Raw genomic sequence first — 19,035 nt, 5'->3', positions numbered from 1 at the left:
ACTCAGCAGGCTAAGGCAGGAGAATTGCTTGAACCCAGGAGGCAGAGGTTGCAGTGAGCCTAGATTGCACCAACCTGAGTGACAGAGTGAGGCTTAATCTCACAAAAAAAAAAAAAGAAGTAAAATTAAAAGCAGAAAAATAATAGAGAAAATTAATTAAAGAGACAATTCTTTGAAAAGAATCCACCTGGACAGAGTGGTAAAGGAAAAAGATACACATTGCTAATTATGAGGAATGGCTTTTTTTGGATTCTTATGATTTGTGGCTGCTTCATTTTCTTTTCATGAATCATGACCAAATTCTACTGTTGATGTTTTAATGGGTCTGAAATTTGAACTTTTAAATGATTTAGGCTATAACAATTTTAGAATTAATTCAATCTTGTGGCATTAAGTTGTATTTATTAAACATTTCTATATTTTTATTTGATTATATAAATAATACATGTGCATATAGAAATACAAATTCAAATAATATGTTACTATTCAAAATATATGGTAAAATTTCCCTCCCCTACCTTATTTCCCAATTCCACAAGGAACTTATAAAGAACAAAAAGAAAGTGAAAAGACTAGCCTTACTACACATCAACATTTATTTTAAAGCTCCGGTAGTTGACAGTGTTCCAGGTAGGCCAAAAAAGACCAATTAACCAACAAAATAAAATAGAAAAAAAGTCCTCAAACTTTTTGATTCCAAGATTTATTTATAATTTTAGAACATTATTGAGGATGTCGAGGGGCTTTTTTTTTACTTCTATATTTATTATAGTCTAAATTAAATTAGAAAAAATAGAAATACTTAGTTGCTAATTTCAAAATAAAATTAAAAAGTAAAATGTAAATTTAAAATTTATTTTTAAATAACAAAATCAAACCTATAATATTATCAGCAATTTTCTTATGAAAAATGTTTTCCCAAACAAGCAAAAAATCCAAAATAGTTTTAATGTTTCCAGTCTATTTAATGTCTAGCTTAATAGAAGGCAGTGGAATTTTTATATCAGCTTCTGCATTAAAAGAGTTTCTGTGCATTGTTTTGTCGGACGTATATGAAGAAAATCTGGGCTTACAATCTTACACAATTGGAAAAAAAAAGAATATTTTAATGCTTTTTTCAGATAGTTGAGAATAATCTCTTTTGCAACCATAGCAAAATATGGCCAAGGGTAGTTTCTGAATGGCTTAATAAAGTGTGTATCTTAAACTGTATGTTAGTATCTATCCTAGCAGTGGACGAGTTCAGCTTATGAAAGGTGTCATTCGTGAAGTAAATCACACATAATACCTTCTCATTAGATTATCAGTTTCTTATGCAACCTGAAGATTAGCTTAGGACTCCTAATTTCCATAATGAACAGGAGGACTTAAAAGATAACTGAGTTTCAAGGAAAGTCTATAATGTGTCCAAAGTAACATAAATAATAATTGATAAAGCTGGCATTCAAACTCAATTATGTATCTCTAAATTCTCCCCATAATCACACTTATATTCTACCTTCCTATAGCCAACTTGTTTCTAAACATTGCTTTAAAGAAAATCAGTGAAATAAAACCATTAAAAAAAAAAAAAGAATGCATGCTCTGGTACGTCATGGTGGCTCACATCCCTATAATCCCAGAACTTTAGGATGCTTCAGTGGAAGGATTACCCGAAGCCAGGAGTTCAAGACCACCTTGGGCAACATAGTGATACCTCATCTCTACAAAAATATTAAAAAACTAGTTGGGCATGGGGGCACACTTCTGTAGTCCTAGCTATTTGGGAGGCTGAGGCAGGAGGATTGCTTAAACCCAGGAGTTCCAGGCTGCAGTGAGATATAATAATGCCACTGTACTCCAGCCTGGGCAACAGAGTAAGACCCTGTCTCAAAAAACAAACAATAAAAATGCATGTTCCTGTAAAATTCACAAAACTAAGGTGAATTTATATAAATCACTTTATCCTGGAGTTACAAAATATATCTACAAATAGAAGAAGACTTCCATCTATGAAAGGAAATGTGGCAAAATTAAAGAAAAACTGGAAGCAGAAATTTACAATACTGCAGCAACCACTTCTGTCTGGCTTGCAACTTTTCATTATTTGTGAAACAAAACTGGAGTGCTCTCACAGTAACTGAAATATAGTTTTTGTTTTTTGGGTTTTTTTGTGTGTTTTTTTTGTCTTTTTTTAGACAGAGTCTTGCTCTGTTGCCCAGGCTGGAGCACAGTGGCGTGATCTCAGTTCACTGCAACCTCTGCCTCCCAGGTTCAAGCAATTCTCCTGCCTCAGCCTCCCGAGTAGCTGGGACTACAGGCACGCACCAGCACACACTGCTAATTTTTGTGTATTTTTAGCGGAGATGGGGTTTCACCCATATTGGCCAGGCTGGTATCAAACTCCTGACCTCAAGTGATCCACCCACCTCAGCCTCCAAATGTGCTGGGATTATAGGCCAGAGCCACTGTGCTGGGCCTGAAATATAGTTTTTCAGTATTTCCCTATAACAAGTATACTCTGTAACACAGAATAAACAAAGTTTAATAGGTTTCCTATTTCAAAGCATAGAGAATTCTAAATTTAGAATTTTAAAGTAAAAGATCGACTAGTTCACCTTAATTGCCTCTAGATACATTTCTTGCCATTACTTAATAGAATGCAATTACTTTAAATAATATGACAGGTCCTTGTGAATTGTTAATTTCTCACCTCTACTCAGTAACTATAACTTGTCTCTACTCTCTTTAAACAGGGCATTTAGATTTACATTTCCATTACATTGAGTTGTATGTAAACATTTGAAAAGATAGTGCCCTCAGTGCCATCAGATAACACAAATGTAAATCTAAATAATTTATTACAATATCTACACACACACACACAATCATTCTCACACTCACCCATGGAATCATTGCAAATCTTTCTTCCTTTATATCTTTTGTAAATAATTAACAACAAAGGTAAATAGAACTCTGTCCACATGTAGAGTATATGTCATTTACTTTTACTAATATTTCTATTCTGTTTTAATACAATATAAACATTTCACTTTTTCAAACTTCTAGATACCGTTTCGCTATATGAACCACATACTCGTAGTGCACAAATATATAAAAAGTACAATACCATGCACAAACCTAATATATTATTCATGAATCTGATAATTAGCCAGTCCCCAAACAGAGATATTACTCTGTGCATATTGGTGGGGCAGGGCTAGAGTGAAGTGGAAAAGTAGAAGCAAAAAAAACATTTTTTAATGTGAGCATACACATAGTTTATGTGAGATAAAAATAATTTAAAATGACATACACCTGGAGTTTATTACAGTTAAAAAATAAAGCAATTACTTTTAGCAAATATGAAAATTCTTCACAAAGTTGATTTTTCATGTATCACAGTTACAGGTAAAAAGCTTTATTCATTCTCTGTCTAGCCCAGACACCTGGATGTGCCATTTCCATTACTTTGCTACCAGAACTATCAAATCTCTTCGCTGCCATGCTTGCAAACAAAAATGATGGAAACTAGCAACAAAACATGAGTATTATCTTTGTCAGCGTTCAATAAAAGAAGCAGATTAACTTCATTGAACTATTCACTTCATTGAATAGTTACTGCTACTGCTAGTGAGATGGCTTCCAGAATACCCTTGCCATTCATTGAATTAGCTTACTCAGTATCTTCTAAAAAGGTAGCAGAGAATACATGTTTTTTTAAATCTCAACATGTTCTAAATTTCATTTTAAGTATCTGTGAGTTGTAGAATAAACTAGATCTGAAAGGTACAGAGTCAATAACTAGCCTATGGAAACTTTTTCCAATCATCAGGCATATAAAGTTGTAACAAGATTAGGTTCCCATCAAGACCTAGACAAATTGGAAGTTCTCTCCTGTTAGAAAAATACTCAGCAAAGGCTGGGCGTGGTGGCTCACATCTGTAATCCCAGCACTTTGGGAGGCTGAGGCAGGCGGATCACGAGGTCAGGAGATCGAGACCATTCTGGCTAACACTGTGAAACCACATCTCTACTAAAAATACAAAAAAAAAAAAAAAAAAAAATTAGCTGGGTGTGGCGGGGGGCGCCTGTAGTCCCAACTGCTGAGGAGGCTGAGGCAGGAGAATGGTGTGAACGCGGGAGGCTGAGCTTGCAGTGAGCCAAGATCGCGCCACTGCACTCCAGCCTGGGTGACAGAGCAAGACTCCATCTCAAAAACAAAAAAAGAAAAAAGAAAAATACTCAGCAATGCAGTATATAGTACTGTAAACACACTACATATTTGTTTTCTTTTTATTCTAATTTCCTGAAATAAAATGGGTACTTTCCTATGTTAGGTTACACATGGAGTAAAATATCATATAGCGATTATGTTGGTGTGTAAAATTACATATTTTATGCAACCTAAGGTATGAGGATTATTTTACACAGTGTCTGAGAAATTTTTTTCCTGGTTAACTAGGGTGGTTAAAGAAGAAACAGTCAATCAAACTGTCATTGAAGCATCAAAATGATCCAAATAAATAAGTGTTCCCCCCACAAGAAAACTTCTATGCATAATTACCAGGAATTCAACACATTATAATAATAATTTATAGCTGGGTGTTGTGGCTCAGGCCTGTAATCCCAGCACTTTGGGAGGCCAAGGCGGGCAGATCACAAGGTCAAGAGATTGAGACCATCCTGGCCAACGTGGGGAAACCCCGTCTCTACTAAAAATACAAAAAATAGCTAAGTGTGGTGGTGCATGCCTGTAGTTCCAGCTACTTGGGAGGCTGAAGCAGGAGAATCACTTGAACCCGGGAGGCGGAGGTTGCAGTAAGCCAAGATTGTGCCCCTGCACTCCAGCCTGGCGACAGAGCAAGACTCCATCTCCATAATAAATAAATAAATAAATAAATAACTGTAATCCCAGCTACTCGGGAAGCTGAGGCAGGTAGAATTGCTTGAACCTGGGAGGCAGAGGTGGCAGTGGGCAGAGATCATTCCACTGCACTCCAGCCTGGGTGACAGAGCGAGACTCTGTCTCAAAAAAAAAAAAAAAAGAATTTACTTTTAATAACTTCATAAAATTCAGTTTTAATTTTAAGATTCATTACCATTGTTCTTTTTAATTAATTTATGATTAATTTTGTATACCTTTTCAGAATTATTTCAGAATTCAAATGTGAGCAAAATGAAGTATATGAGTGGCAAATAAAAAAATCTAAATGTAAAGAAAATACCTATGGTATTTTTCATCTTTGAAAGATTCTAATTTTTTTGAATTATTTTCACACCATAAAACAAGCATTCATAAGTAGACTACTTTTATAATTTTAATTTTGAATCATTGTATCCTATCTTCCTTTTCTTTTTTTTCTTTTTTTTGTGTGTGTGTGTGTGTTATTGTTGTTTGAGACAAGGTCTTACTCTGTCACCCAGGCTACAATGCGGTGGCATGATGATGGCTCACTGCAGCCTCAACTTCCCTTAAGCGATCCTCGCCACTCAGCCTCCTGAGTAGTTGGGATGACAGGTGTGTGTCACCATGCCCAGCTAATTTGTTGATGTTTTGTAGAGATATATTCTTGCTATGTTACCAAGGCTGACCTCAAATTCCTGGCCTCAAGTGACCCTCCTGCCTTGACCTCCCAAAGTGTTAAAATTATAAGCATAAGCCACTGCATCTGGCCCATTTTAGTCTAAAAGAGTTCCCACAAATTACATTAGCTGTAGTTCCACAAAATCTGTATCTGTCCCTGACAATTATATATGTTTTCTATCTGGTATTAATAAAATCGTGTTTTGTAAATTTGACTGACATGTTGATTCTATTAAAATAGTGAATAAAAAGCTTATAGTAACCCCAGATGGTTAAGAGATGTTAACGTATTTGCATATCAAATGGCTATTAATTCATTTGAGAGATCTGATCGTTATTTTTCTAAGATACTGAGGAGAAAAGCAATCACGGAATGAAAATAAAAGAGAAACACAATTTTTTGTATAATTTATCTGAATTATGTATGGGTCTAAGCTTGACCTTAATTCAGAAAAATTATGTAAATCATAGTATTGGTTACTTTTAAATGATCCTTGGAAAAATACTCAATTTAAAAGTTAAAGATGTATTTATATATATTAAGCAGGTAGAATACTAAAAAGTTAAAATGCTTGAATTATAAAAGGTTGAATAGATTATTTTTTCATGCTAGACTGTCTTTTTATTTTATAATCAAGTATTAAGTACTATCATTTTCATGCTTTAAATAAAATATTTTTCTCTATTCTTAATGTGAAAAGCAATGTCTAATTGTTTAATTTCTTTTTATTTTCTATGAAACCTGAAGAAGAAGCTCACTTGATAGTAAAAATGGCTTAAGCTTTCAGTAATGCGGTCTAATTTTCTCACAACTGAGACTTAGAAGGGTTCGCAATTCAAAACTGAATCTGCAGCTTATCAAAAATTGCTCATTTATATTGTTCCATATATATTTCGTTATGCTGACCCACTTATGACATCAACTCGAAGAAAGAGCTGTAAAAAAATACACCTATCCAGCAGAGAGAAGCATTACATTTAAAAGTACTATTAAGTTCAAGAAGGTTATATCAGAAAAATTGTAAGGGATAATTTAAAATATGAAAATAGGTCAAGAGTAGGACATTAAATAAAGATAACAATTCTTTTTTAAGAATGTGCTTTCATTGGCAGATTTCAAACCATGGCACACTAAGCAATCAAAACATTCTTTCAAAAATCAAATATATTGAACAAGCATTCTTAAAAATATGCCTATCCTTAAACAAAATAATCCAGACATCAATTTTATCCTCAGCTGTGCTGCACCTATGTCTCTCTTTGTATCGCCTCATTTATTGAATAATTTGTTACCCACTTCTCTGTCAGTTTTGCTTTTCATCCTGAGCATTTCTATACCACTAACTTTTATTGACTCCAACAATATCTAAATTTTCAAGGATTTCAGTTTACAGCAGTTACTGACTACTGTATTTTGTGACTATAAATGGCATCTTGCAAATGATTTTTTTAATATTCATAATTAAATATGGAGTTTAGAGGTCTTGACCCCAGATGTTATGCTGGAACTTGTCATGACAACACAAGTCATTTAACTTCTCCAGGTTTCAGATTTTCTCAAATGTAAAACGAAAGTGTTGGTTTAGAACAGAGGAGACACTGTCAATTCTTGAGAAGTCAAATTTATAACAATTTTACATAGCACTAAAATATCAATAAGTATATTAATTGCTATCTAGCAATCTTTGATTAACCATAAATCTTTCAGTTTACAGTCCTGCATGATACCACTTTTTAGAAATCAAATGACTAGACAAAGGTCTCTGCAATTTTTCACATGTAGCAGACATTATCAGTGCCCTGCTCAGATCACAGTGATTCCATTTACCATTTTCTCAGACTCATTCCCCAGCTTAAGTATGCTGTTGTTACTGTTCTTGAACCGAGATTCTTTTCAGAGAACTATTCATATGCTCCTGTAGCCACTTAGCCAACAAAAACCAGAGCCTGGAAGGTTTATTTTTCTCCTTGAAGCATTCCAGTAAACATTTATTCAGTCGCTGGCCAATCAATAACTGATGTGATAGTCATGCTGTTACATCTCTATAGAGGGACAAACCTTGAGGAAAGATTTTCCTACAAAGATAGCCTGCAGTTGATATTTCAACTGAAATGGAACCCTTGCTTTTTGTCTTCCTCTTCTTGCTCTATTTTTTTCCATTCTTCAACAGTTTTTCTTAAGGTAATTTGTCTAACAAGTCAGTTACATAACACTTGTCTTAAGCTTTGCTTCTGAGCAACATGAACTAAGTCACCATACTTTATATTCATTCATTTATCTGTTTCACTTATTTATAACAAATAGCTTAATCTCATCAAGACTCTGGACTGCAAACTTGCTGAAGACTTTGAAGGCTCAGATTTTATTACTTACGTTTTAGGACTTGCTTAAAGAGGTTTACCTGACAGTTGATCGTTATCAATATATTCTATTGCCATTGGTATTGTTATTATGTTTTATTTGCAATTAGATATTTTGCTATTTTTAATTTGTAGGTTATTTAAATTATAGAGTTAATTCCCAGTAAGAGTTGTAAAAACTTCGGGTATGTGACTTGGTCTGTATTTCAACTATGTAACTAAAAATTGTACTGATAATTGCATCAAATGGAAATGCAACGTGGTGGACACACACAAGGGAATGTTTACAGTTATAGAAACAAAGATTGGGGTAATGCATGGAAAGATGAGCAGATCTTAAAAACACAGTTGTTGAAAAAAGAACAGAAAAAACAAGATAAACGATAATAGTAAAATAATATTTAAAGATTGATCTGTATTAAACAATACTTATTTTTCAAAAGACAGAAAAAGACATGCAAATAGACATCCATTAAGATATTAGAATAATTATTTATGAGGTAGAGGTGGGAAGGGGAGAAAATAGAATTGATCAATCCATTAGCCAATCAATCAATTAAATAACAGAACAAATTATGCAGACCAATGATAAAATTAGGGCATTAACTGAGTGATCTAATTAACTTAACTTTCTTCATCTGAAGTTCAATTGGACAACATTAAATCAGAGCAATTTGCTACAGTTGAGGGGATGAAATAAAAGGACAATGAGAAAAATGTGATAAGAAAAAAACAAGCATGAATTAATTTAAAATGTATTTTCTTCAACGACTTGTTATGGTCTCAATTGTATCCCCACAAATTTCTATGTTGAAGACCTAGCCCCCAATGGGACTATGTTTGCATACAGGGCCTTTAAATCACAATTAAGGTTAAATGAGGTCATAAGGGTTGGGCCTCAATCTATTAATATGACTGGTGTTTTTATAGGAAGATGAAAAGATGCCAGGAGCTCATTAGCAGATTCATGGCTAAGTGGGGACAAAGTAGACAGAAGGCAGCAATCTGCAAGCCAAGGAGAGAGGCCTCTGGGGAAACATACCCCGCTTGCACCTTAATGTTGGTCTTCCAGCCTCCAGATTTGGGAAATAATATATTTATGTTAATTAAGCCACCCATTCTGTGATATTCTGTTATGGCAGTCCTAGCCAATTCATATACCAATTAATTTCAAATTATTGCTGGGTCTTTTCCTGAACTCTCAAACTTTCTGAATAATTGGAATAAAGTGAGGGTAACACTTTCTAAAATTATTCAGTTGACTCTTCTCTTTCATATTTCACCATATAATTTATTTGTCTTCCTCAGCCAAGACACCTATGTGCCTTAGAATGTGGAGTTTTGGTGAGAGAAATGACATTGGGAGTGTGAGTGATTAGGCCTGGTGTAACTAAAACACTAAGCAAAATAAGAATAAATGTTCAGCTTTTGTTTACTAGAAGAGTGTATTAGTATAGAAACAGCAATCTCTTTGAAAGTGAAGCCTTGTTAAAAGAACACCATTTTCTGAATAGTATTACTATAGTTTCAATTAGCATGTTCTAAGCTAGTTCTGCCTAGCTAGATATAACATTTTATTACAAGGGAAAAAAATATGATTTAACTAAATAAATTACCTCCCCACACCCAGTTCTGAGGGACAGTGAAATGGGGATGGAAATAGAAATCGAGGCAATAAGCCCCAGATACATATATGGCTACATGCTGAAGGAGGAGATCCCAGAGACACAAGTGAGAAAGAGGGAGGGAACTAGACAAGTTTTTGTCTGGATTCTCATTTAAGGATCCTTTAGACAACTTTATTGAAGGCTTCGCCTTCACTTCTTCAGTGGTAGACAAACACCTACAGTATGCTGTGTGTGTTTGTGTGTGTGTGTGTGTGTGTGTGTGTGTGTGAAAGAGAGAGAGAGAGGTAGGGGGGAGAAACCAAGGAAAAGAGAGAGAGGAGAGAGAGAGATTACACAGCAAAGACTGAGGTTTTTTTTTCCTTCATTTTCCAAATGGAGCAAAACACGCTTACATGTTCTATGTGCTTGAAGGAACTATGCTGAGACCATTGTAGTACAGCTGATTATCACAGGGGCAGCTAAGCGACCCTGTAGCCTAGGCCAGTTGAGTTTACCATGCAAGGCCAAAAAACAAATAAAAGTCCATTACATGTCAAGATCAGTGAAAGCTGAAGAAGTTCCCTCATGTCCCAGAGATCACCAATAGATCATGGAAGAGCTAAGAGAAAGACAAGATGAATATCTTCTAATTGTACAATTTGACTTCAGCCACCAGAAAAAAACCCGTGAGTGAAATCTAAGCACACCACAAAGGAGTCATCCACCCTTAAGCAGAACACTAAGGACTATGAAGCCACTTTCTAGTCCTACTCTCTTTAGACACTGAATACTGAGAATTTTAACTAAAACAAGATTGAGTTATCTAAAATACTGTAGCTCTATAAAAAACCACATCAGATATTAAAAATAGGAAACTACATTTATTTTACTAATTTGCAGCATATATGTAAATTTCTAATTTTGGTACAAAAATTTTCTCAGTTATTAAAGACAATGCTATGAAAAAGCTTCCCATAAGAAAAAAGAAGCTATGAGCTATAAATGTAGAGAAAACATTTAATTGCCTACACTTGTTTTCCTATTATTATGATTATCATTGCATTATAATTATTTGGTTTTGTGGCTGAATGTGAATATATAAATCTCTTGGAAAAGGTTTCTGTTAAGTATGTAAATCCTACACAAAAGCACTCAGTTCTAAATTAGTAATGTAAATTTTACAAAAGAACAAATAATTGAATGGTTCATTAAAAGTATCTCGGTGTATATGTTGTTACTGGAGAAAGAGATTTGTTTTAGCTGAGTGCGAATTGGGCCCTAAATAATATGGCTATTGCTTCCATTTTTCACAGCCAAATGATTTTTAAAAATACATTTATCTAAGACAAAACAAAAAAATGGTTAACAACAACAACAAAAAACTATTAGAACTATTCCCAAAGAGAAATTTTAAGTGCTTAAAAATAACTTTTAAATAACCTAACAATTATCCATAAAATAAAGGCAAATTGATGTTTACTAATTCATTTCTTATTATATGGCTATTTTAAAAAGATTCTTAATTCAAAAGAGGAAGCACATAATGTATTACAAAGGATGTCACTTAATTTGAGTACTCCCTGGGGAAGGTGGAGAGCGTGATTATTCTAACAAGCAATTAATCAGACTAGAATCAACTGTGATTTCATTTTAAATGTCGTAGATGTCATGTATCAGTTTATTATTTACTGGTAAATTGAAGGAGCTTTGAAGGATATGTTGATATTTTAAGTATTTCTCAATATAACTGATTATAAGTTGATAGAATTTTGAATCCTAAAGGAATGTAGAGGACATTTAGCCTCTAACAACCTCACTATTGAGAATTTATTCTTCAGAACTCCTGACAATCATTTAATTTTGTGAATAACTCCATTAAATGGGATTACAGTTTTATCTCTTCATTTATCTATTAGTTTGTTCATTTCTTCCTTCCTTCTTTTTGTATTATTTCTTATTTATTCTTTCTGCAAATGTATACTGACTGCCCTCTGTTTCAGAAAGTGACTAAAAATTAAATATGAAGATAAAAACCTACCTGGTTTATAGTGCCTTGTATTTTAGGATGCAAGATATGAAATAAATCAAGCACATTCAAGACAATGTAATGAGTGCTACAGGATGTCTACTTAGCAGATGATTTCCTGGAGTATTATCTAAGTTGACCTCTAAAGATGAGAATTATATAGGCAAAAGGGAAATTAAAACTGTTCTTACTTCTTTTCTTCCTTACTACTCCCCAGCAATTATTTTTCCCTTTTAAGCATCATTAAAAAACTGCTATTCATTAAAAAAAAATAATTTAATTGAAAAAGTAGTTCGTAGATTTAATCAAATTTATCTCTGGATGCTTTTAATTCTCATTTTTTCTTATGGGATAATTCACAAGTATGTGTACCTCTTAAGATGATACTACTTCAAATACTCAGTGTCTTTATCTCCCTATATTATTTCCCTATATTAGTTTGCTAGTTTGCTAGGGCTGCCTTTACAAAATATCACATACTGGATGGCTTAAATACCGGAAATTTATTTTCTTTCAGTTCTGGAGACTGGAAGTCCGACATCAAAGTATTAGAAGGGTTTGTTTCCTCTGAAGCCTCCTCTCTTGGCTTGCATGTAGTCACCTTCTTGCTGCTTTGTACTCATATGGTTGTTCCTCAGTGCATGAGAACCCCTGGCATCTCTTCCTCTTCTAAGGACACCTCTCATCTCATATTGGATTATATCCCCACCAAGTGGTCTCATTTTAAATTAATCACCTTTTTAGTGAACCCATATACAAATATTATTATATCTTGAAGTACTTGGATTTGAACTTCACCCTATGAAATTTGGGGGAACATAGTTTATCTAATAACAGTCTCAATTTTCTTTCCTGCAGGTTACATCTCCATTTCCACAGTCATTTCTGTTAGGACTTTACAGACTTTTTTTTTTTCCAGTGCAGCTACTTCTTCTGGACGTGTTTCCTTTTGCTGGTGTCTGATTTAGGCATAACTACATTCAGGAATCTGAACAAGAGTTAATGATTGATGTTGAGGGGGCATATAACCACAGTTATGTGTTATGAGAGTAAGTGTATAGGCATGACTTCCGTTAGACTTGATTTAAATCATTTTTCAGCAAAAATAATATGTAAAAGATCAGCAAGTCAATTGGCTTCATTTGGAAAACAGCAAGTACAACAACATTGTATGGAGTGCGTACTGATTTCATAATACCTGCACTGGTGCTTGGCATATCATGAATATGCAAAACTTAAGTACTTTCTTCTTTTCTTTTTCTCTAGTGTGGCTGCAGGTGTATCATGTTTTCCCTAATAATTACGACAAACTCCTCTCATTCCCCATCTTATTTAAATAACTGTTTCCAAGTCAAGCCTTTCCAAGCTTAAACATATTACATTTTCTTTTTTAATTTAAAAGGAAAATTTTCTTCTTTAAAATGTTTTTTACCGGTATTTTATATTAAAATTTATTTTGTATGTCTTTGCTGCAATACTGACTAAAAATTACAAATTTATACCCACATATATGTCTGTACATGTAAAATCATGATCTAATTTTGTTCTCAAGATAAAATCCTTATGGCTTTGGACCATAGGCTGCCCTGAAAATCCAATTTGAATTACTAATAATATAATTTTTCAGAGTTTTAATACAACAAAATGAAACTATCAAATAATATTGAAATTCTACCAATATTTTAAAAATATAATAAGAATAATAATGTCTTTGTAGACATCCTTTTTTAAAAATTTAAGACATACAGTGTAAAAGTAACCTTATAAAATACTTGGTAACATTGTCATATAATATGATAAATTTGTTTAATAAATCTTGTGCTGGTTTTAATTTAATGGTCATCTTATCAGAATGTTTCTAATTTTTAAATGATTATCACACATATAATTTTGCCAGATATTAACATCAAGTTCAGTAATTTTTTTTCCATTTTTGAGTAATAGAAGAAAGTTTGCATAATCTTGTAATAAAAAGTTATTCACAAAACTTTTATAAAAGTGTTTTAATTCATCTTTCCTTCTTGACAATCTATTTCTGATGTAGCCTAATATTTGCACTGTATTTTATTATTAATAGCATTCTTTTGAGGCAGAAGACATAAATTGATATACAGTATAATCCTCCTGGATAACAATTCTTTTGTTGCTCTGAGTGATCAACTTGAGTGGGCCACAGGGTAACCACATATTTGATTAACATGATTATGTGCATATCTGTGAAGATGTTTGTAGATGAAATTAACATTCAAATTGATAGACTAAATAAAGCAGATTGCCCTCCCAAATATGAGTTGGCCCAATCCAATCTGTTCAAATTATGAATAAAAATAAAATGCTGAGTAAGAAAGAATTTGCTCTCTCTGCCTATCTCTTAGTCAGGACATCAATCTTCTACTGCCTTCAGTCTCAGACTCAGCTTTCTATTTACCCCATCAGCTCCTCTGGTTCTCAAGCCTTTGGACTTGTAGTGGAACATATATAATCACTTCTCTTTTTACTCAGGGTCTTCAGACTCAGTTGGAACTATGCCTTCAGCTGTCCTAGGTCTCCAGCTTCCTGACTGCAGGTCTTAGGACCTCTCAGCCCCAATAATTTCAAACAGCAATTCCTTATAAAAATATCTTTATATGTGTTTTGGTACTGAGAGTGGTTCTAGAGGAATATAATGTTAAAATACATTTTCTTAATTGGTTCTGTGGTTTCTGGAATTGGTTCTTTAATGTGACTAGATTTAAAGATACCAATTACCCTATTTCAAACAGTGAAAAAAAAAGCAGTGATAGTCCACAGGATAATTTGGCAATAGAGGAATAGAGATATGCAAAATATTTCCATGGAACATTCTTAATCCACCCTTATAAGCATGGAGCTGGATGTCTGGATACCTGATACTTTTGAATATTTTTGGAAAATGAATGAATATAGTTTGTCAATTGATCATATTGTCATTGGACAAAATGGTAAAATAAAAGAACAAGTTCAGGGATTTGAATTCCCAGCTCAAACATTCCATAAATAACCCAAAAGTTTATCTGCATGCCCTGAAGGAGATCCGTATAGCCAGAGGGCTAAAATGGCTGAAAATCAAATGCTGAATCTCATCTTATCACTGGCTGAATAACAAAGTAAGTTTAATTCCCAGCCTGGCAGGGTGTCTACTGTTAAATGAGGACATTAATTGGGAAACAATGGGAACCTGTAAATCTCATTATGGGAAGACCTTGAAGAAGCTGTGAGCTATTTAGAAAAAAAATCACTACTCTCTGTAAATTGGAATTTACAGTAGTAAATAAGTCACTGAATTGATAAACCTAAATGCAGTGAGAGTAATTGGATTCTAGCATGGTAGGAGTCAGGTGAAGGGACAGCTTTCAGTAACCAAAGGCAAGGTGTGTGTGGTTACTATAATGGGACAGCAGAGTCAAAGCAGCAATCAGAATAGTCTGACTCAAACAGATGTACAGCATTGCCATATGGATACAGATAGAAAGCCTATCACATATTACTTCATTTGTATAAGCAGAAACTTCTAGGTCAAATGAAAAAAAGTCTAACTTGAATCAATAAAACAGAAAGTCATGGCCCCTCAATCAATTTCTAGCCTTGAGTCTGAAGACTTAGTACTCAGAATCCCTTGAAAAACAGGAAGGCAGTCTCCAACTCCCCAGTGTGGGTAGGTCTCATTCAATAAGTTTAAGATTTCAATACAACCGAAAGGCTGAATAAGGAGAATTCACTTTTTCTGCCTGTCTTCAAGCTGTGTCGTTGATCTTCTGCCATTAGACTTGGGCAGAATATACCTTCTGCAACTACAGATCTTGAAACTGCTAAGGTTCCATAATTATCAGAGTGATTTCCTTATAATAAACATCTTTAAACTTATAATCTATCTATTTATCTATCACCTATCCTATTGGCTCTGTTTATCTAAAAAACTCTGACAAACAGTTTCTATTCTCATATTCTCAGGAATGTATGCTCTAACAAGCATTCATTAAAGACTAAAGTTTACTGCACAAGGGTAGTTTCTAAAGATGTAAAAAAATAAGTTTAATGGTCATTGAGAGACTGAAGAATTCTTCCTAGAAAAGACAGATGAAAGATAAATTGAGTATTTATGCCATTATGTTTTTCTGTCATCTGTTAAAAGTATATAATCTAAGCATTTCCTATTTATTCTTTGTGCTACTTCTTACTCCAAACATACAGAGAAATATTTCATAATGTCTCTAACATCTTTTATGAGTTTCATTTATTTAATAATTAAGCTTAAAATTGTTTTTCAGGTTTATGCTATTTTTTGTACCTATATATGTTTCTATATTTCTTATTTTATTCTTAGAAAATAACTAACATAGTCAAATGGATGAGTTCCTTGGGGACCCACACAAGAAAGAACTAAGATGCATATGCTAAAATAACATTTGAGTGTATGTACATACATCTCCAAACACATAATGAAATGTTTGATAGGAGAAATTCTAGATGGCTGTAATATGCAATATTTTGTTTATTTATGCATAGAAGAAAGAAAAAATATAGCAATCTGGAATCCTGTATCCAGCAAAATTAACCTTAAAGATTAAAGCAAAAATAAAAGGCTTCTGAGACAAAAATTGACAGAATTTATTACCAGCAAAACAGACCTGACCAACAACAAATGTTACAATAATTTCCTTAGACAGACAGAAAATAACATAGAGGAGAAACTCCTAATTTTTAATCTGTGTAAAAAATAAAGATCATTGGAAAATAAATAAAGGTAAATATACATGCCCGTAAATATATATACATATATATGCAACTTTTAAACATTTTTTATTGACTAGAAGACAACCGCCTATTTAAAATAATGTTAATAACAAGGTAGTAGCTAATTCTAGCATATAGAAATGAAATGAATGAGAGCAATGTCACAAGAAACAGGAGACAGAAATTAGAAACATTCTGCTATAAGATACTTAAACAATATGTGAAGCAGAAGAGTATTATTTGGAGATGGATTTAGATAAGTAAAAATTTACATTCAAATGTAAAACAGCCACTAAAAAAATACCAAAGAAGAAGTATAATTGGTACAGTAGTTGTGAGGGTAAATGGTATATGAAATGTGTAATTAAAGTCAGAGATGGCAAAAGAGGGAAGGAAAAAGAAACAAAGAGCAAATGTGATGTGTAGAAAACAGTTACAAATATAGTAGATATTGATACAACTACATCAATAACTTTAAATATGAAAGGTCTAAATATATTAATTTTAAAATGCCACTTAAAAGTAGGAAACTCTCATTGTGAATTTTTTTTAAAGATTCCATTATAGATTGTCTAAAAAAAAAAAAGAAAAAAACTTAAAGATTCAGATAGGTTAATAGGAAGAGAGAATGATAAACCATACTAACATTAATCCAAAGAAATCTGGACTAAGCAGGCTTCAGAGAAAGACAGATTATCAGTAATAAAGAAAGCCATTATGCAATAATAAAGAGCCATTATGCAATTATAATTTAAATATAATAAATTATCTAAATATAAATAAATTTAAATTTGAAGAAACATACAAATTTAAATCATGCATGTGCCTAACAGTGTGTCAAAACATATGAGACAAAAAACAATAGAGTTTAAAATACAAATAGACTGATCAATTATTATTAATCTAGACTTTAATTTCCCTCTGTCAGGAATTGACAGATCAAGCATGTATAAAATCAACAAAGATATAGATAAGTTGAACAGCACTAAATTAACTGGAATTTTTAAAATACTCCACCCGACAACAGCAAAATTTACATTCTCATCAAGCTCTCATAAAACATCCATTAAGATAGACCACATTCTGGGCCTTAACTAATTTAAAAAGTAGACATCATGGAAAGCATGCTCTCAAACCACAGAAAAATTAAATATCAATGACAGAAATATGGCTACAGTACCCTTAAATATTTGAAAATTAAGCAATTCATTTCTAAATAACCCATGGGTCAAAGAAGTCTCAAGATAAATTTTTAGAATAGTTTGAACTATATGAAAACAAAATATAACTCATCAAATACATAAGATGTTAATCAGTGCCTAAATGGAAATGTAGCTCACTAAATGCACATATTAGTAATTTTAAACAAACTATTAGCAAATCACATGTAACCATGTATAAAAAATTATATGTCAGAATCAAGTGGGCTTTCATTCAGGCATGCAAGGCTGGCTCAAATATGAAAAACTTGACAAAATTCAACAAGTATTTGTTTTATACTTAGAGCAAATTAGAAATACATGGGAACTTGCTCAACCTGCTAAAAAATGTATAAAAATGTAGGGTATATTTTATCTATAGTTGTAACTATATATATTGTTTCCTATAGAAATACAAATATACATAACTATATACACAGTTACATATAGCAATATTTATAGTTATATATATAGATACCTGAATTAGTATGTATACATCTATTTCCATACTCTGTCAGCTAAAACACTTGGAAGCAACAACACCCCACTAATCATGACCACACCTAACACCCAGGACTGTTTTCAATATATTTTTCAACAAAATAAACTGTGGATCCTTGGAGGAATAGCTGATTGTAAGATTAAGGCAGGAAACACATAAAAAATGATTAGAGTATATTGCAGTGTCAGAAAGCAAAACAGTAGTACAGACACACACACTTACACACAAATACACACACAATAATGGGAGTATATCAAAAGTACACAGGTGAAAGCCAAATGAATAAAACCTCTACATGGCTATCTTAGTCTGTTCTCATGCTGCTGTGGAGAAATATCTGAGACTGGGTAATTTATAAAGGAAAGAGGTTTAATTGACTCACAGTTTTGCATGGCTGGGGAGGCCTCAGAAAACTTACAATCATGGCAGAAAGGGAAAGCAAACACATACTTCTCCACATGGCAGCAGGACAGAAAAGTGCAGAGTGAAGGGGAGAAAAGCCCCTTATAAAATCATCAGATCTCATGAGAATACACTCACTGTAACAAGAACAGCATGGAGGTAAACACCCCCATGATTCAATGACCTCATACTGGGTTCCTCCCAAGACACGTGGGAATTATAAAAACTATAATTCAAAATGAAATTTGGTTGGGGACACAGCCAAACCATATCACTCTGCCCCAGCTCCTCCCAAATCTTACGTCCTCACATTTCAAAACACAATTGTATCTCCTCAACAGTCTCCCAAATTCTTAACTCATTCCAGCATTAACTCAAAAGTCCGATCCCTAAGTCTCAACCGAGACAAGGCATGTCCATTCTGCCTATGAGCCTGTAAAAACAAAAGCAAGTTAGTTACTTCCCAAATATAATGGGGTTACAGGCATTGGGTAAATATACATATTCCAAACGAGAAAAATTGGCAAAAACAAAGGGGCTACAGGTCCCATGTAAGTCTGAAATTTAACAGGACAGTCATTAAACCTTAAATTTCAAAATGATCTCCTTTGAATCTATGT

Source organism: Pan paniscus, chromosome 5, assembly GCF_029289425.2.
Source record: "Pan paniscus chromosome 5, NHGRI_mPanPan1-v2.0_pri, whole genome shotgun sequence".
Classification (NCBI taxonomy): Eukaryota; Metazoa; Chordata; class Mammalia; order Primates; family Hominidae; genus Pan; species Pan paniscus.
This window is presented reverse-complemented; position numbering follows the sequence as displayed.